The following is a 20,913-nucleotide window of genomic DNA, read 5'->3' as shown; positions in this document are numbered from 1 at the left end:
CAATGCTTTTGAGATATTCAAATGGAAATGTCCAATAGGCAAATGGCTCCATGGGAAGGTCATGAAGATATCTAGACTAGAGATACAGAATTGAGAGTTATTGAAGATAACTAAAACAATTGATTAAAATAAAATTGCTTATGGAGAATGAATAGGATTAAAGAAAATCCCTAACTCTAATAGTGAATTGAATAAGGGGAGAAGGGAGCAAAAGAAGCTGAGAAGGAGGAGAAAAGAGTTAGGTATAAAGCAAGGAGAACATAGCCTTACAAAATCAAAAAAAGAAAATGTTTCAAGGAGGGTCATTAGTGGTGAATGCTGGTTACCAGTAGAGTAAGAGATTGGAAATCATATATTAGATTTTGTGACACAAAGGTAATTTTTTACCTTAGTAAGAGCAGTTTGGATGGGATAGTAGGCAATGTAGGTATTGAAGCTAAACAGATGTGAATTGAGGGATGAGGCCGAGACAGAGAAATGAAGGAAGGGAGTACAAACAATTCATTCAAGAGGTTTGACTGTGAAGGTGAACAGAGAATTTGCAGGAGAAAATGGTGTTGAGGAAGCTCTCCTAGAAGCAAACATCGGGATGGAATTAGACTCTGAGGATTTATTTGAGTGAATACCTGGGAAGGGATTTGGAAAAGGCTGAGAGTCTTACCCTGAATTCAGGAGAGAAGAAAGATTGGGAAGAAGTGTCCTAGACTCCTGTGCAGTCTAAGGAAGGTTCAGAAAGCCATTAGGGAGTCTTCAAACCAAGGTCAGCTATCAGTAAAATCCCATAACTCTTAGAAATGTGCTCATATTGGCATCTTCTTTCTCTCTATCATGAGCCAGGAGCAGCCTAGGGGAAGCATAACCTCCAGGCAAATGCAGGGATGGATTTCAGAGCACAGTAGCTTGGGCTCTTGGTTAGAGGTCTATGAGGCAGATTCTCTCAGTTTCTATAGAAGGATTTTTCCTTCTCTCTCTCTCTCTCTCTCTCTTTCTCTCTCTCTCTTTTTTACAGTTTAGTGTATGATTCAGCTGATGAGATGGAACCAGTAGAGAGTGGTTGAGGATATGTAGGAGAACAGGAAGATAATTGATGAAGAAAGATAGCAAGATCCAGGTAAAGGCTGGGGAGGGTGGGATTCAGAGAACAGGTAACAGTGTTGCCCTTATTGGGATGTGAGATCACTTGGAATAAGAGGGTGAATGCAGGGCCACTTGTAGGTCTGGGAGTTCCTGTCTCTGGTTTCCATTTACTCTTTAAATTACAAATTGAGATCATTTCCTGAGAATGAGGGCTAAAGAGTGAGGAACTTGTCAAAGCTCAAGGAAAGGTGTATAATAATCACTGTGGGAGTTGCAGAGTGACCTATCTCATGGTCAGATGGCTGGGCAGTATTAATGGTCAGGGTCATGGGTTAAAGAAAGTCGTGAGCTTATAGTGGCATTAATTTTCCCCTATCTTTCCAGTTCTTCCATTCTCTTACCTCCAACCTGGGTGTTCATTGACCTGTTAGAGAACTACCTCCATGAATAGTGAGTGCTAACATCCTTTCAATCATAATGTCTTCCTCTCATCTGTGACATCTCGTGAGGCTCCAGGTCTTATAAATTTAGTTCCTAGAAGTTAATTCAATTTCGCTTTCTTCTCAGCCCTTTTCCTCACTGTTACAGTCATAGTACTAATTATCTTTACTTTCTAATTTCCCTGCCTCTCATTTTTGTCTCTTTCAAATCCATCCTTCACATAGTTATCAAAGTGATGAGTCAAAAACATAAAACCTGATTATGATTTTTTAAAAACACTTCAGTGGATCCCCATAACTAATAAAATTTAGTCTAAACTCCTTAACAAGAAATATGAAAGCCTCTGTGACTTAGTCTTAAGTTTCCTCCTCAGCCTCACCTCTTCTCCTATTCTCTTCCTCACTTTTACACTTCAGTGGTATTTGAAGTTTCCTGCATATTCCATGTTGTTTTTTACTTCCTTGCTTTACCCCATCTCATAAAGCTGACTACCGTTTACTGTTTATGACAGCTTAAGATCATCTTTTTTTAGAATTACTTATTTATTTATTGGAGAGAGAGAGAATATGAGTGGGGGAGGGGCGAAGGGTGAGAAGCAGACTCCCCAGTAAGCACATTGCCCAAAGCAGGACTCAAGTCAGGGTTGGACCAAGGGATGGATCAGAGGACCCTGAGATCAAGACCTGAGCTGAAGTCAGATGCTTAACCAGTTGAGCCACCCAGTCACCCCTGGCATCATCTTATTTTATGGCCTTCTTCCATGGTTAATAGGTCTTTGATTTCCTACTTTCTTGTATACATTTTTATCATTACATTGATCATATTGAATAATAAGTGATTTTTTTTATTTTAAACTTTTGTTTTATTATTTTTTAGGTTTTATGTATAGATTTTATTCATTCATTAATTTTATTTACAAAATGTTAAGTAAGGGCTGAAAGATTTTTCCCCAAGTTTTAATTTAAATTCTTGTTAACATATAGTGTAATGTTGGTTTCAAGAGAAGTTAGTGACTCATCACTTGCAAATAACACACAGTGCTCATCACAAGTGCCCTCCTTAATACCCGTGACCCATTTAGCCCATCTCCCACCCACCTGCAGCTATCGGTTTGTTTTCTATAGTTAAGAGTCTCTTATAGTTTGCCTCCCTCTCTTTTATTTTTCCTCCTTATCCCATGTCCATCTGTTTTGTTTCTTAAATTCCACATATAAGTGACATCATATAGTATTTGTCTTTTTCTGACTGACCTATTTCACTTAGCATAATACACTCTCGCTCCATCTGTGTCATTGCAAATGTCACAATTTCATCTTTTTGATGGCGGGATAATATTCCATTGTATATATATACTGCATCTTTATCCATTCATCAGTTCTTTACATAATTTGGCTATTATTGATAATGCTGCTATAAGCACTAGGGTGCATGTGTCCCTTCAAACCAGTGTTTTTGTATCCTTTGGGTAAATGCCTAGTAGTGCAGTTGCTGGATTGTAGGATAATTCTATTTTAACTTTTTGAGGAAACTCCATACTGTTTTTTACAATGACTGTACCAGTTTGCATTCCCACTAACAGTGTAAGAGGGTTCCCCTTTTTCTGCATTCTTGCCAACGCTTGTTGTTTCCTGTGTTGTTAACTTTGATCATTCTGACAGGCATGAAATGTTATCTCATTATGATTTTGATTAGCATCCCTGATGATGAGTGATGTTGAGCATATTTTCATGTATTTCTTAGCTATATGTGAACAATAAGTGATTTTTACATTTGTCTCTTCTATAAGTCTGAGCTCCAGGGACTATTTCAGCTTTGTCTTTGTACCTTAGCAACTAACCAGTGCTTGACACATAATTAGTATGAAATGAATGCCTTTTAAAGAAAGGAAGGATAAAAGCAAGAAGAAGGAATAAGGGAAAAAGGGAAGAAGGAAAGGTGGAACTTAGATCTTGGGATCATTCCACTGTACCACTCCGTTTACAGAAATCATTTAGCAATTCTTAGTTTACTGTAAGGAATTAGTTTATAACTAAATTGCATATTTCAAATAAAATTCATTATTTATATGTTTATGCTTTGGTGCAATTCCTTAGATTTATCCAGTAACTAAAATTATTTAGTATTATCTATAAGCAATTTGAAGCCAACCTTATATGCATTTGACTGAGCATTTTATAAAGATATATGTCATAAATCAGTAAGCAAATGATATGCTGAATTTTGGAGATAAAGAATTTGCCATCTTTGCTAAATTAATGAAGTTGGATATGAAAATCAAAGTTTTGCTCTGTAGTCATGGGGTGGAGGAAATAAAAAGTAAAAGGCATAAAGAGTTAAGAATTGATGGCATAAACACAGAAAGAAAAGTAAGGTATAATTTACAGCAAGTCATATTAACAGTGTTTTCTTAAAGTATTCAGAGTATGCTTTTGAAATGATCGTATGTATGTGTGTAATATACATTAATACACACATACTTTTTTTTCCACAGGAAACTCTTAAAAATTGGGTTTATTTGCACATGTCCTATCCTGTAAGGGATTTCTGGCCCTTCAGAACTTGGGTATCCAATTTGTTGTTTCTCTTCGAATGTAGCTTAACTTTGCAACTTCTGGTGTGGAAGAACTCTGCAAAGAAGTTAAAAATATCAAACATAATTAAGTGGTATTTAATAAAATTTCAATTCTTGTTTAGATATGCTTAAGCATTAGAAAAATGGGTTGTATAATATCTGAGTCATTTAAAAAACCTTTTTAATCACATTATAAATTTTGCTGAATTAAAACAACACACAAAAATATTTTCTTTTAGCAAATGAATTGTTTGCTGTTTTAAAATAACCATTAAATAATGTAATACAATTACCCCAGAAAAGCCTAAATATTGTTCAATCCAAAAATCTCTGTACTAAAGTAAGAAACAAATATTACAGAAGTAAATGTACATAAAAAATCCCTTTTTAAAAAAATTATATTACCAACATTCACACTCCAGTCTTGCACAGTGATGAATGTTCATACTGTATAACTTCAAAATTAAATTTGTTGCTTTTACAAAGTATTCTCCTTTTATTGTACAAATGTTAAATGACAACATGTGTTTTCATAACATATGTTATTATACCAACATTATTTATGTCATACTAACCAGACTTTTGTCACTGCTATAGAATTGTTTTGTGATAGGCGTTCATGAAGTAAAACTTCATTTTCTCAACCTAACATGTCACTTTAAATTTTTTTATTTGAGTATTTTTGACATGTTACTTTCTGACAATTAAAATTCTCCACTCACAAATGCACTTTTCTATTGCAGAGACACAGAGAAAACATGTTCATGAGCATTTAAAATATCATTTAAGAATAGATTTGAGGGGTGCCTGGGTGGCTTAGTCAGTAGAGCGACCCACTCTTAATTTTCGTTCAGGTCACAAATACATGGGTCATGAGATAGAAACCCACATTGGGCTCCGCACTCAGTGGGCATCTGCTTGGGGATTTTATCTCTCTGCCTCTCCCTCCCCATAGACACATGCATGTGCTCTTTCTCTGTCGAAAAAATAAATAAATTAAAAAAAAATACATTTGAGAAAGTATGAATATGGTAGCTTTTATTTTATTTTTTTATTTTTTTAATTATGAAGATATTCTACTTTAATTTATCCAAACATTTCACATCCATGAAGTCATTTATTTCAGAGCAAATCTAGGCATTTAATAGTTTTAAAACATTACAATATTTAACATTTAACAGACGATCAGCAGGGAAAACATTCTTTACTCCAGCCAAGTAATCCTTTAAGTACTCAGCATTTCTAGTACATAAGACAGGGAATCAACACACAGAGCTCTGCCTGTGTACCACCCTTACGAAGTCTGTTACAGCATCAGCACAGGATTACACCAACAACTTCCAACTAAATGTCCTCTTCTTTGGTGGATATATAACTCATAATTTTTAACACACAGTTCCTTCGTCCAACAAAATAACAGCTTTCTATTTTGAAAAACATTGTACTGATCATATCTCCATTTTTAAGAGAATGGCCCAAAGATAAATAAATATAAACATTTAAATAATTATAACATGTAATTATAACATTATACCTTAGTACAAGAATGAAGGCAATAACAGTGCTGTTGGGAGGGCAGATGACAGAGCACTAACACTGGTTAGAGATTTGGGAAAGCCTTCATGAAAAATGTGATATTCAAAGTATGTATTTTAAGTTAAAAATAGAGCTACCATATGACCCAGCAATTGTACTACAGGGTATTTCCCCAAAGATACAGATGTAGTGAAAAAATGGGCCACATGCACCTCAGTGTTCATAGCATCAATGTCCACAATAGCCAGACTGTGGAAAGAGCTGAGATGCCCTTCAACAAATGAGTGAATAAAGAAGATGTGGTCCATATATACAATGGGATATTACTCAGCCATCAAAAAGGATGAATGCCCAACTTTTGCATCAACATGGATGGGACTGGAAGAGATTATGCTAAGCGAAATAAGTCAAGCAAAGAAAGTCAATTATCATATGGTTTCACTTCCTTGTGGAACATAAGGAATAACATGAAGGACATTAGGAGAAGGAAGGGGAAAATGAAGGGGGAGGATAAGAGGGGGAGAAGAACCATGAAAGACTATGGACTCTGAGAAACAAACTTAGAATTGTAGAGGGGATGAGGTGGGGGTATGAGTTAACCTGGTGATGGGTATTAAAGAGGGCAAGTATTGCGTGGAGCAGTGGGTGTTATACACAAACAATCATGGAATACTACAACAAAAACTAATGATGTACTGTATGGTGGTGACTAACATAACATAATAAAAAAAACTTTAAAAAACCTGAACTACTTTATTACACCATACACAAAAATAAACCCAATATGGATGAAATACCTAAATTTGAGACTCCTAGAAGCAAACACAGGTAGCACCTCTTTGACCTTGGCCACAACAACTTCTGGCTAGACACATCTCCAAAGGCAAGGGAAACAAAGGCAAAAATGGGATATTGTGACTTCATCAGTATAAAAAGTTTTGCACAGCAAAAGAAACAGTCAATAAAAAGGCAACCTATGGAACGGGAGAATATATTTGCAAATGGCTTAACAGATAAAGGGCTAGTATCAAAATTCTACAAAGATAACAAATAAAGACAAAGATCTGTTATCAAAGTCAACACCCAAAAACCAAAAAATCCAGTCACAAAATGAACAGAAGACATGAACAGACTTTTTTCCAATGAAGAAAAAGAAATAGCTAGCAGACACATGAATGAAAAAAAATACTCAACATCACTTGGCATCAGGGACATAGAAAGAAAGCCACAATAAGATATCACCTCACACTGGTCAGAATGGCTAAAATTAACAAATCAGGAAAGAGCAGTTGTTGGTGAGGATGTGGGGAAAGGGGAACCCTTGTACACTATTGGTAGGAATGCAAAGTGATGCAGCCACTCTGGAAAATAGTATGGAGATTCCTCAAAAATTTAAATAGAGCTACACTATGATCCAGCCCTTGTACTACTAGGTATTTATCCAAAGGCTACAAACATAGTGATTCAATGGGACACATGCACCCTAATGTTTATAAAAGCAATATCTGCAATACCAAAATATTAAATGAGTCCAGATGAATGGATAAAGAACAGGTGGTATGTGTGTGTGTGTGTGTACAACAAATTAAATATTATTTGGGCATCAAAAAGAATGAAATATTGTCATTTGCAACTATGTGGATGGAAATAGAGGGTATTATGCTAAACAAAATTAGTCAGTCAGAGAAAGACAAATACCATATGATTTCATTCATATGTGGAATTTAAGAAACAAAGCAGAACATAGGGGAAGAGAAGCAAAATATAGGAAGACAAAAACCAAGATGGAGGGAAACCATAAGAGACTCTTAACTATAGGAAAAAAATTGAGGGTTGCTGGAGGGGAGGTAGGTGGGTGGATTGAGTAATTGGGTCATGGACATTAAGGAGGGCACTTTATGTAATGAGCCCCGGGTGTTCTATGTAGCTGACGAATTACTAAATTCTACTGAAACTAATAATACAGTATGTGTTAACTAAATTAAATTTAAATAAAAAATAATAATATAAAACCAAGACTGTTCCAAGCACACTGTGTTGATTGGTCACCCCAGATTTATGATGAAATAATACATAAATATATGTAACTGTTCATCTTACCTTAGAGTAAAAACTGAGCTATTTCACTTAGTAATATTTTAGTCCCTTTCAAGGGCTAACATGTTATTTATCTAATTGCACACCCCCAAAGTTATGTACCTTACATAACTCCCTATTCTTTTTTTTAATTTAATTTTATTTTTTTTAATTATTTATTTTCAGCATAACAGTACTCATTGTTTTTGCACCACACCCAGTGATCCATGCAATACGTGCCCTCTCTATTACCCTCCACCTGGTTCCCCAACCTCCCACCCCCCACCCCTTCAAAAACTTCAGGTTGTTGTTCAGAGTCCATAGTCTCTCATGGTTCATCTCCCCTTCCAATTTCCCACAACTCCCTTCTCCTCTCCATCTCCCCATGTCCTCCATGTTCTTTGTTATGCTCCACAAATAAGTGAAACCATATGATACTTGACTCTCTCTGCTTTACTTATTTTGCTCAGCATAATCTCTTCCAGTCCCATCCATGTTGCTACAAAAGTTGGGTATTCATCCTGTCTGAAGGAGGCATAATACTCCATCGTGTATATGGACCACAACTTCCTTATCCATTCGTCCGTTGAAGGGCATCTTGGTTCTTTGTTTGGCGACCGTGGCCATTGCTGCTATAAACACTGGGGTACAGATGGCTCTTCTTTTCACAACATCTGTATCTTTGGGGTAATACCCAGCAGTGCAATTGCAGGGTCATAGGGAAGCTCTATTTTTAGTTTCTTGAGGAATCTCCACACTGTTCTCCAGAGTGGCTGCACCAACTTGCATTCCCACCAACAGTGTAAGAGGGTTCCCCTTTCTCCACATCCTCTCCAACACACGTTGTTTCCTGTCTTGCTAATTTTGGCCATTCTAACTGGTGTCAGGTGGTATCTCAATGTGGTTTTAATTTGAATCTCCCTGCTGGCTAGTGATGATGAGCATTTTTTCATGTGTCTGATAGCCATTTGTATGTCTTCATTGGAGAAGTGTCTGTTCATATCTTCTGCCAATTTTTTGACGTGATTATCTGTTTTGTGTGTGTTGAGTTTGAGGAGTTATTTTTTTTTAAAGATTTTATTTATTTATTTGACAGAGAGAGATCACAAGTAGGCAGAGAGGCAGGCAGAGAGAGTGAGAGGGAAGCAGGCTCCCTGCTGAGCAGAGAGCCCGATGCGGGACTCGATCCCAGGACCCTGAGATCATGACCTGAGCCGAAGGCAGTGGCTTAAACCACTGAGCCACCCAGGCGCCCCGAGGAGTTCTTTATAGATCCTGGATATCAACCTTTGGTCTGTACTGTCATTTGCAAATATCTTCTCCCATTCCGTGGGTTGCCTTTTTGTTTTGTTGACTGTTTCCTTTGCTGTGCAAAAGATTTTGATCTTGAGGAAGTCCCAAAAGTTCATTTTCTCTTTTGTTTCCTTTGCCTTTGGAGACATATCTTGAAAGAAGTAGCTGTAGCTGATATCGAAGAGGTTACTGCCTATGTTCTCCTCTAGGATTCTGATGGATTCCTGTCTCACGTTGAGGTCTTTTATCCACTTCGAGTTTATCTTTGTGTACGGTGTAAGAGAATGGTCGAGTTTCATTCTTCTACATATCGCTGTCCAGTTTTCCCAGCACCATTTATTGAAGAGACTGTCTCTTTTCCATTGTATATTTTTTCCTGTTTTGTCAAAGATTATTTCACCATAGAGTTGAGGGTCCATATCTGGGCTCTCCACTCTGTTCCACTGGTCTATGTGTCTGTTTTTATGCCAGTACCACGCTGTCTTGGTGATCACAGCTTTGTAGTAAAGCTTGAAATCAGGTAACGTGATGCCGCCAGTTTCGTTTTTGTTTTTCAACATTTCCTTAGCAATTCGGGGTCTCTTGTGATTCCATACAAATTATAGGATTATTTGCTCCAGCCCTTTGATGTAATTTTGATTGGAATGGCATTAAAAGTATAGATTGCTCTAGGTAATATAGACATTTTAACAATGTTTTTTGTTCCAATCCAAGAGCATGGAACGGTCTTCCATCTTTTTCTGTCTTCTTCAATTTCTTTCATGAAAGAACACCTTAAGCAAGGTGTTCTGTAGTTCCTCGAGTACAGGTCCTTTACCCCTTTGGTTAGGTTTATTCCCAGGTATCTTATGGTTCTTGGTGCTATAGTAAATGGAATCGGTTCTCTAATTTCCCTTTCTGTATTTTCATTGCTAGTGTCTAAGAAAGCCACTGATTTCTGTATATTGACTTTGAATCCTGCCACGTTACTGAATTGCTGTATAAGTTCTAGTAGTTTTGGGGTCAAGTCTTGGGGTTTTCCATATAAAGAATCATGTCATCTGTGAAGAGAGAGAATTTGACTTCTTCCTTGCCAATTTGGATACGTTTTATTTCTCTTTGTTGTCTGATTGCCATTGCTAGGACTTCGAATACTATCTTGAACAAGAGTGGTAAGAGTGGGCTTCCTTGTCGTGTTCCTGATCTCAACGGAAAGGCTGCAAGCTTTTTCCCATTGAGGATGATATTTGCCGTGGGTTTTTCATAGACAGATTTTATGAAGTTCAGGAATGGTCCCTCTATCCCTATACTTTGAAGCGTTTTCATCAGGAACGGATGCTGGATTTTGTCAAATGCTTTTTCTGAATCCATTGAGAGGACTATGTGGTTCTTCTCTCTTCTCCTATTGATTCATTCTATCACATTGATTGATTTGCGAATGTTGAACCAACCTTGTAACCCAGGGATGAATCCCACCTGGTCATGGTGGATAATCTTTTTAATGTGCTGCTGGATCCTGTTTGCTAGGATCTTGTTGAGAGTCTTAGCATCCGTATTCATCAGTGATATTGGTCTGAAATTCTCCTTTTTGGTAGGGTCTTTGCCTGGTTTGGAGATCAGGGTAATGTTGGCTTCATAAAAAGAGTCAGGAAGTTTTCCTTCTGCTTCAATTTTTTGAAACAGCTTCAGGAGACTTGGTGTTATTTCTTCTTTGAAAGTTTGGTAGAATTCCGCAGGGAATCTATCAGGTCCTGAGCTGTTGTTTTTTGGGAGGTTTTTGATCACTGCTTCAATCTCATTACTAGATATCAGTCTATTCAGGTTGTCAATTTCTTCCTGGTTCAATTTTGGGAGTTTATAGTTTTCGAGGAATACATCCATTTCATCTAGGTTGCTTAGCTTATTGGCATATAACTGTTGGTAATAATTTCTGATGATTGTTTCTATTTCCTTGGTGTTAGTTGTGATCTCTCCCTTTTCATTCATAATTTTTTAATTTGGGCTTTCTCTCTTTTCTTTTGGATTAGTGTGGCCAATGGTTTATCTATCTTATTGATTCTTTCAAAAAACCAGCTTCTAGTTTCATTGATACGTTCTACTGTATCTCTGGTTTCTACCTCATTGATCTCTGCTCTAATCCTGATTATTTCCCTTCTTGCATGTGGAGTTGGTTTGATTTGTTGTTGATTTTCCAGTTCTTTAAGGTGTAGAGACAGCTGGTGTATTCTGGATTTTTCTATGTTTTTGAGGGAGGCTTGGATGGCTATGTGTTTCCCCCTTAGAACCGCCTTTGCTGTATCCCATAGGTTTTGGACCGAAGTGTCTTCATTCTCATTGGTTTCCATGAATTGTTTAAATTCATCTTTGATCTCCCGGTTGATCCAAGCATTCTTAAGCAAGGTGGTCTTTAGCTTCCAGGTGTTTGAGTTCCTTCCCAACTTTTCCTTGTGATTGAGCTCCAGTTTCAAAGCATTGTGATCTGAGAATATGCAGGGAATCATGTCAGTCTTTTGGTATCGGTTGAGTCCTGCTTTGTGACCCAGTATGTGGTCTATTCTGGAGAAGGTTCCATGCGCACTTGAGAAGAATGAGTATTCTGTTGTTTGAGGGTGGAATGTTCTGTATATGTCTATGAAGTCCATCTGGTCCAATGTTTCATTCAATTCTCTTATTTCTTTATTAATTTTCTGCTTCAATGATCTATTACTGAGAGAGGCGTATTAAGATCTCCTACTATCAATGTATTCATATCAATATGACTCTTTATCTTGATTAATAGTTTTCTTATGTAATTGGGTGCTCCCATATTGGGGGCGTAGATATTTACCATTGTTAGATCATCTCGGTGGATAGTCCCTTTAAGAATTATGTAGTGTCCTTCTGTATCTCTGACTACAGTCTTTAGTTTAAAATCTAATTTATCTGATATGAGAATCGCTAACCCAGCCTTCTTTTGAGGCCCATTGGCATGAAAGATGCTTCTCCATCCCTTCACTTTCAGTCTGGGTGTATCCTTAGGTTCAAAATGGGTCTCTTATAGACAACATCTGAATGGGTCCTGTCGTTTTATCCAATCTGCAACCCTGTATGATTTTATGGGCGCATTTAAGCCGTTCACAATGAGAGTGATTATTGATAGATAGATTTTTCTTTTTTTTACGTTTATTATTTTAATTTATTTATTTTTTCAGCTTAACAGTATTCATTGTTTTTGCACGACACCCAGTGCTCCATGCAAAACTTGCCCTCCCTATTACCCACCACCTGTTCCCCCAACCTCCCACCCCTGACCCTTCAAAACCCTCAGGTTGTATTTCAGAGTCCATAGTCTCTTATGGTTCGCCTCCCCCTCCAAATTTTTTTTTATAAACATATAATGTATTTTTATCCCCAGGGGTACAGGTCTATGAATCACCAGGTTTACACACTTCACAGCACTCACGATAGCACATACACTCCCCAAAGTCCATAACCCCCTCCACCTCCCCCAACCCCACCTCCCCCCAGCAACCCCAGTTTCTTTTGTGAGATTAAGAGTCATTTATGGTTTGTCTCCCTACCAATCCCATCTTGTTTCATTTATTCTTCTCCTATCCCCCTAACCCCCATGTTGCTTCTCCATGTCCTCATATCAGGGAGATCATATGATAGTTGTTTTTCTCTGATTGACTTATTTCACTAAGCATGATACGCTCTAGTTCCATCCACATCATCGCAAATGGCAAGATTTCATTTCTTTTGATGGCTGCATAGTATTCCATTGTGTATATATACCACTTTTTCTTTATCCATTCATCTGTTGATGGACATCTAGGTTCTTTCCATAGTTTGGCTATTGTAGACATTGCTGCTATAAACATTCGGGTACACGTGCCCCTTCGGATCACTATGTTTGTATCTTTAGGGTAAATACCCAGTAGAGCAATTGCTGGGTCATACGGTAGTTCTATATTCATCATTTTGAGGAACTTCCATGCTGTTTTCCAGAGTGGTTGCACAAGCTTGCATTCCCACCAACAGTGGAGGAGAGTTCCCCTTTCTCCGCATCATCGCCAGCATCTGTCATTTCCTGACTTGTTAATTTTAGCCATTCTGACTGGTGTGAGGTGATATCTCATTGTGGTTTTGATTTGTATTTCCCTGATGCCGAGTGATGTGGAGCACTTTTTCATGTGTCTGTTGGCCATCTGGATGTCTTCTTTGCAGAAATGTCTGTTCATGTCCTCTGCCCATTTCTTGATTGGATTGTTTGTTCTTTGGGTGTTGAGTTTTCTAAGTTCCTTATAGATTTTGGATACTAGCCCTTTATCTGATATGTCGTTTGCAAATATCTTCTCCCATTCTGTCAGTTGTCTTTTGGTTTTGTTAACTGTTTCCTTTGCTGTGCAAAAGCGTTTGATCTTGATGAAATCCCAATAGTTCATTTTTGCCCTTGCTTCCCTTGCCTTTGCTATTGTTCCTAGGATGATGTTGCTGCAGCTGAGGTCGAAGAGGTTGCTGCCTGCATTCTCCTCAAGGATTTTGATGGATTCCTTTCTCACATTGAGGTCCTTCATCCATTTGGAGTCTATTTTCATGTGTGGTGTAAGGAAGTGGTCCAATTTCATTTTTATGCAAGTGGCCGTCCAATTTTCCCAGCACCATTTATTGAAGAGGCTGTCTTTTTTCCATTGGACATTCTTTCCTGCTTTGTCGAAGATTAGTTGACCATAGAGTTGAGGGTCTATTTCTGGGCTCTCTATTCTGTTCCACTGATCTATGTGTCTGTTTTTGTGCCAGTACCATGCTGTCTTGATGATGACAGCTTTGTAATAGAGCTTGAAGTCCGGAATTGTGATGGCACCAACTTTGGCTTTCTTTTTCAATATTCCTTTGGCTATTCGAGGTCTTTTCTGGTTCCATATAAATTTTAGGATTATTTGTTCCATTTCTTTGAGAAAAATGGATGGTATTTTGTTAGGGATTGCATTAAATGTGTAGATTGCTTTAGGTAGCATAGACATTTTCACAATATTTATTCTTCCAATCCAGGAGCATGGAACATTTTTCCATTTCTTTTTTTTTTTTTAAAGATTTTATTTATTTATTTGACGGAGAGAGAGATCACAAGCAGGCAGAGAGGCAGGCAGAGAGAGAGGAGGAAGCAGGCTCCCTGTGGAGCAGAGAGCCTGATGCGGGGCTTGATCCCAGGACCCTGAGATCATGACCTGAGCTGAAGGCAGCGGCTTAATCCACTGAGCCACCCAGGCGCCCCCATTTTTCCATTTCTTTGTGTCTTCCTCAGTTTCTTTCATGAGTACTTTGTAATTTTCTGCGTATAGATTCTTAGCCTCTTTGGTTAGTTTTATTCCTAGGTATCTTATAGTTTTGGGTGCAATTGTAAATGGGATTGACTCCTTAATTTCTCTTTCTTCTGTCTTGTTGTTGGTGTACAGAAATGCAACTGATTTCTGTGCATTGATTTTATATCCTGACACTTTACTGAATTCCTGTACAAGTTCTAGCAGTTTTGGAGTGGAGTCTTTTGGGTTTTCCACATATAGTATCATATCATCTGCGAAGAGTGATAGTTTGACTTCTTCTTTGCCAATTTGGATGCCTTTAATTTCTTTTTGTTGTCTTATTGCTGAGGCTAGGACTTCTAGTACTATGTTGAATAGCAGTGGTGATAATGGACATCCCTGCCGTGTTCCTGACCTTAACGGAAAAGCTTTCAGTTTTTCTCCATTGAGAATGATATTTGCGGTGGGTTTTTCATAGATGGCTTTGATAATATTGAGGTATGTGCCCTCTATCCCTACACTTTGAAGAGTTTTGATCAGGAAGGGATGCTGTACTTTGTCAAATGCTTTTTCAGCATCTATGGAGAGTATCATATGGTTCTTGTTCTTTCTTTTATTAATGTGTTTTATCACATTGATTGATTTGCGGATGTTGAAACAACCCTGCAGCCCTGGAATAAATCCCACTTGATCGTGGTGAATAATCCTTTTAATGTACTGTTGAATCCTATTGGCTAGTATTTTGGCGAGAATTTTTGCATCTGTGTTCATCAAGGACATTGGTCTGTAGTTCTCTTTTTTGGTGGGATACTTGTCTGGTTTTGGGATCAAGGTGATGCTGGCCTCATAAAATGAGTTTGGGAGTTTTCCTTCCATTTCTATTTTTTGGAACAGTTTCAGAAGTATAGGAATTAGTTCTTCTTTAAATGTTTGGTAGAATTCCCCTGGGAAGCCGTCTGGCCCTGGGCTTTTGTTTGTTTGGAGATTTTTGATGACTGTTTCAATCTCCTTACTGGTTATGGGCCTGCTCAGGTTTTCTATTTCTTCCTGGTTCAGTTGTGGTAGTTTATATGCCTCTAGGAATGTATCCATCTCTTCCAGATTGTCAAATTTGTTGGCATAGAGTTGCTCATAGTATGTTCTTATAATTGTCTGTATTTCCTTGGTGTTAGTTGTGATCTCTCCTCTTTCATTCATGATTTTATTGATTTGGGTCCTTTCTCTTTTCTTTTTGATGAGTCTGGCCAGGGGTTTATCAATCTTATTGATTCTTTCAAAGAACCAGCTCCTAGTTTCATTGATTTTTTCTATTGTTTTTTTGGTTTCTATTTCATTGATTTCTGCTCTGATCTTTATGATTTCTCTTCTCCTGCTGGGTTTCAGGTTTCTTTCTTGTTCTTTCTCCAGCTCCTTTACGTGTAGGGTTAGGTTGTGTACTTGAGACCTTTCTTGTTTCTTGAGAAAGGCTTGTACCGCTATATATTTTCCTCTCAGGACTGCCTTTGCTGTGTCCCACAGATTTTGAACCGTTGTGTTTTCATTATTATTTGTTTCCATGAATTTTTTCAATTCTTTTTTTAATTTCCTGGTTGACCCATTCATTCTTTAGAAGGATGCTGTTTAGTCTCCATGTATTTGTGTTCTTTCCAGCTTTCCTCTTGTGATTGAGTTCTAGCTTCAGAGCATTGTGGTCTGAACATATGCAGGGAATGATCCTAATCTTTTGATACCGGTTGAGACCTGATTTGTGACCCAGGATGTGATCTATTCTGGAGAAGGTTCCATGTGCACTAGAGAAGAATGTGTATTCTGTTGCTTGGGATAAAAAGTTCTGAATATATCTGTGATGTCCGTCTGGTCCAGTGTGTCATTTAAGGCCTTTATTTCCTTGTTGATCTTTTGCTTGGATGATCTGTCCATTTCAGTGAGGGGAGTGTTAAAGTCCCCTACTATTATTGTATTATTATTGATGTGTTGCTTTGATTTTGTTATTAATTGGTTGATATAGTTGGCTGCTCGCACGTCAGGGGCATAGATATTTAAAATTGTTAGATCTTCTTGTTGGACAGACCCTTTGAGTAGGATATAGTGTCCTTCCTCATCTCTTATTATAGTCTTTGGCTTAAAATCTAATTGATCTGATATAAGGATTGCCATCCCAACTTTCTTCTGATGCCCATTAGCATGGTAAATTGTTTTCCACCCCCTCACTTTAAATCTGGAGGTGTCTTCACGTCTAAAATGAGTTTCTTGTAGGCAACATACTGATGGGTTTTGTTTTTTTATCCATTCTGATACCCTGTGTCTTTGATTGGGGCATTTAGCCCATTAACATTCAGGGTAACTATTGAGAGATATGAATTTAGTGCCATTATTAGCCTGTAAGATGACTGTTACTGCATATTGTCTCTGTACCTTTCTGATCTACTACTTTTAGGCTCTCTCTTTGCTTAGAGGACCCCTTTCAATATTTCCTGTAGAACTGGTTTGGTGTTTGCAAATTCTTTCAGTTGTTGTTTGTCCTGGAAGCTTTTTATCTCTCCTTCTATTTTCAATGATAGCCTAGCTGGATAGAGTGTTCTTGGCTGCATGTTTTTCTCGTTCAGTGCTCTGAATATATCATGTCAGCTCTTTCTGGCCTGCCAGGTCTCTGTGGATAAGTCTGCTGCCAATCTAATATTTTTACCATTGTATGTTATAGACTTCTTTTCCTGGGCTGCTTTCAGGATTTTCTCTTTGTTACTAAGACTTGTAAATTTTACTATTAGGTGACGGGGTGTGGACCTATTCTTGTTGACTTTGAGGGTGGTTCTCTGCATCTCCTGGATTTTGATGCTTGTTCCCTTTGCCATATTAGGGAAATTCTCTCCAATAATTCTCTCCAATAGACCTTCTGCTCCCCTCTCTCTTTCTTCTTCTTCTGGAATCCCAATTATTCTAATGTTGTTTCGTCTTATGGTGTCACTTATCTCTCGAATTCTCCCCTCGTGGTCCAATAGCTGTTTTTCCCTCTTTTCCTCGGCTTCTTTATTCTCTGTCATTTGGTCTTCTATATCACTAATTCTTTCTTCTGCCTCATTGATCCTAGCAGTGAGAGCCTCCATTTTTGATTGCACCTCATTAATAGCTTTTTTGATTTCTACTTGGTTAGATTTTAGTTCTTTAATTTCTTCAGAAAGGGCTTTTATATCTCCAGAGAGGGTTTCTCTAATATCTTCCATGCCTTTTTCGAGCCCGGCTAGAACGTTCAGAATCGTCATTCTGAACTCTTGATCTGACATATTACCAATGTCTGTGTTGATTAGGTCCCTAGCCTTCAGTACTGTCTCTTGTTCTTTTGTTTGTGGTGATTTTTTCCGCCTTGTCATTTTGTCCAGATAAGAGGATATGAAGGATCAAATAAACTACTAAAAGGGTGGCAAAGACCCCAGAAAAATGCGCTGTAACAAAATCAGAAGAGACCCCAAATTGTGGGGGGGAGAAATGGGTTAAAAAGAGGTTCAGAAAAAAATTTAAAAATAAAACAAATAAAGAAAAAATATTAAAAAGAAAGAAAGAAATATATATTTAGATAAACTGTCAAAAAACCTTAAAAAAGAAGATTGTAAAAGTTTTAAAAAATTTAGCAGAAGAAGAAAAAAGTAAAAAAGAAAAAAAATTGAATTAGCCGCAAGACTAAAGAATCATGGGGAGAAAGCCATGAGTTCCGTGCTTTGCTTTCTCCTCCTCTGGAATTGCGCTGCTGTCTTAGGAATTGAACCTGCTTTCCTTGATTGATGAACTTCGTCCTGGCTGGATATTTTGTTGATCTTCTGGGGGAGGGGCCTGTTGTAGTGACTCTCAAGTGTCTTTGCCCGAGGCGGGACTGCACCGCCCTTACCGGGGGCTGGACTAAGTAATCTGCTCGGGTTCGCTTTTGGGAGCTTCTGTTCCCTGAACACTTTCCGTAGAGTTCCGGAGGACGGGAATGAAAATGGTGGCCTCCTAGTCTCCAGCCTGGAGGAGACGAGAGCCTGGGGCCCCACTCCTCAGTGCGCCCCCAGAGGACAGCACCCAATCACTCCCATATCCCCAGCCTCCAGCCGCGCTCCGAGCTCACCCAGCCCACGACCAGTTCAAGGTAACCCCGAGCTGAGAGTTCAGTCCTAGGCTCTGTCTCTGCCAGCTTCTCTGTTCTAATACCTGCGAGCTCTGCAACACTCCGACACCCCTGATCCTTCTGTGACCCTGCAGGACCTGGGGTCACGCTGACCCTGCGTGGGCTTCACCCTGGTTTAGCCTCTGGAGCAATGTCCCTCAGTGGAACAGACTTTTAAAAGTCCTGATTTTGTGCTCCTTTCCTCCGCCGCTTGCCGGGAGCCGGCCCCTCCCCCCGCAGTCTATCTTCCCGTCGTTTTAGATTCACTTCTCCGCCAGTCCTACCTTTCAGAAAGTGGTTGATTTTCTGTTTCTAGAGTTGCTGTTCTTCTTCTCTTCGATCTCCCGTTGGATTTGTAGGTGTTTGCAATGTTTAGATAAGCTATCAAGCTGATCTCCTGCTACCTGATGTAGTCTCAGCCTGCTACTTCTCCACCATCTTGACTCCTCCTCGATAGATAGGTTTTGATTGACATTGTGTTACCTTTGAAGTCTTTCTCTCTGTAGTTTGTCTCCGTATTTCTATTCAATGATATTCTTAGGATTTTTTCTCATTTATAGGACCCCCCTTAATATTTCCTGCAGTCTTGGAAACTCTTTATCTCTCCATCCATTTTGAATGTCAGTCTTGCTGGATACAGTTTTCTTGGCTGCCTGTTCTTCTTATTTAGTACTCTGAATATATTTTGCTAGCCCTTCCTGGCTTGCCAGGTCTCTGTGGACAGGTCTGACGTTATTCTAATGGGCTTTCCTCTGTATGTAAGGAGCTTCTTTGTCCTAGCTGCTTTTAAGAGGGTCTGTCTAGAAGCATAATTATTCATTCTAACTATAAGGTGTTGTAAGGACTTTTGAACATCTAAAATCTTGGGGGGGAAACCGCTCTGCCTCTAGTACATGAACGTTGTTTCCCTTCATGGCATTGGGAAAATTTTCATAGACAACTTGTTCCACTATATCTTCTAGACTTCTTTCTTTTTCCTCCCCTTCCATAACTCCCTATTCTTAAGTGTAATCAGAACCTGTGACTTGCTTCTGGATGAAAGAATATGAAGAAAATGATAGGGATTGTTAATTGGATAGTTACTTCCTTGAATAGGTTTTGTTATATAAGACTCTCTCCTAGCAGAATGGAGCTAGAGATGCTACGCTTGGTTGATGAAAACCACAATGTTTTAAGAGGGTCTCTCAGAGGGCCATGTCACAACTATACATTGCATCTAGGAACTGACAATGACTAGGTATCTGGCAGTCAGCAAGGAAAGAAATGTCGCAGGAGGAGACTACCTTAGCTTTACAGCTGCAAGGACCAGGATTCTGACAACAACCATATGAACTTGCAAGAGAACCCAAAGTCCAAATGAGATTTAAGCCCCCCTGATGCCCTGATTGCAGCCTTGTGTAAGACCCTGAGCAGAACACCCAGATAAACAATATCCAGACTCCTGACTGTGACATAATAAATGTGTATTGTTTTAGGTTGGTAAGTCTGTGATAATTTGCAAAAACAGAAAACAAATACACATATCAAAACTAATTATGAAGTTACCTGCTTTCAAATCCAGCCAGTTTTCCCTCTGTACTCTCAATATTGGCCTTTATTTTATTACTTAGATTTTCTTTTCTTGGATTTTCACATATATTGACCTACAATGAGTTCAGTACCACTCTTTTATTTCCTTCTCTTTCTAATTTCACAGGTCCCTTAAAATTCACCAGTTTCTTCCCACTTCTTTCTTCTAGAATCACTGGTCAACATAGATGGTACCAGCTATGTAATGTGTGCTGAGCAAATTACAAAAATCAGTTTTTATTCTATCACACATCCAGCATTTTGTGTTCACCTTGCACAATTACCATCTTTAAAACTCCATATTTGCATTTCCTTAATTTACCTCTCTAATATCACTCATCAACCCACAGTAAATTTTTCTGTTTTGTTGAAAAATAACTGACATGCATCACTTTATAAATTTAATGTGTACATCATGATGGTTTGATTCACATATATTGTGAAATGATTGTCACAACAGGTTTAGTTAACATCCATCATCTATATAGATAAATAAAAAGTAAAAGGAATCTCTTTGTGATGAGAATTCTTAGGATTTACTCTTTTAACAACTTTCCTATATATCATACAGAAGTGTTAACTATAATAATCAAGTACACTACACACCTAATATTTATCTTATAACTGGATGTTTGTACCTTTTGACCACCTTCCTCCAGTTCCACCTCCTCTAACTCCCACCTCTGTTAGATTCCACACCTAAGTGAGATCATACAATATTTGTCTTTCCCTGTTTGACTTATTTCACTTAGCACGATGCCTGCAAGATCCATCCATGCTGTTACAAATGGGAGGATTTCCTTGTTTTTATGGCTGATAATATTCCTTTGTTTACATATACCACAACTTTTTTATCTTTTCACCTACGGATGGACACTTATGTTGTTTCCATGTCTTAGTTATTGTAATTATTGCTGCTGTGAAAGTGGTGGTGCAGATATCTTTTTAAA

Source organism: Meles meles, chromosome X (genome assembly GCF_922984935.1).
Source record: "Meles meles chromosome X, mMelMel3.1 paternal haplotype, whole genome shotgun sequence".
NCBI classification, from domain to species: Eukaryota; Metazoa; Chordata; class Mammalia; order Carnivora; family Mustelidae; genus Meles; species Meles meles.
The sequence above is the reverse complement of the archived record's forward strand: the minus strand, read 5'-3'. Positions refer to the sequence as shown.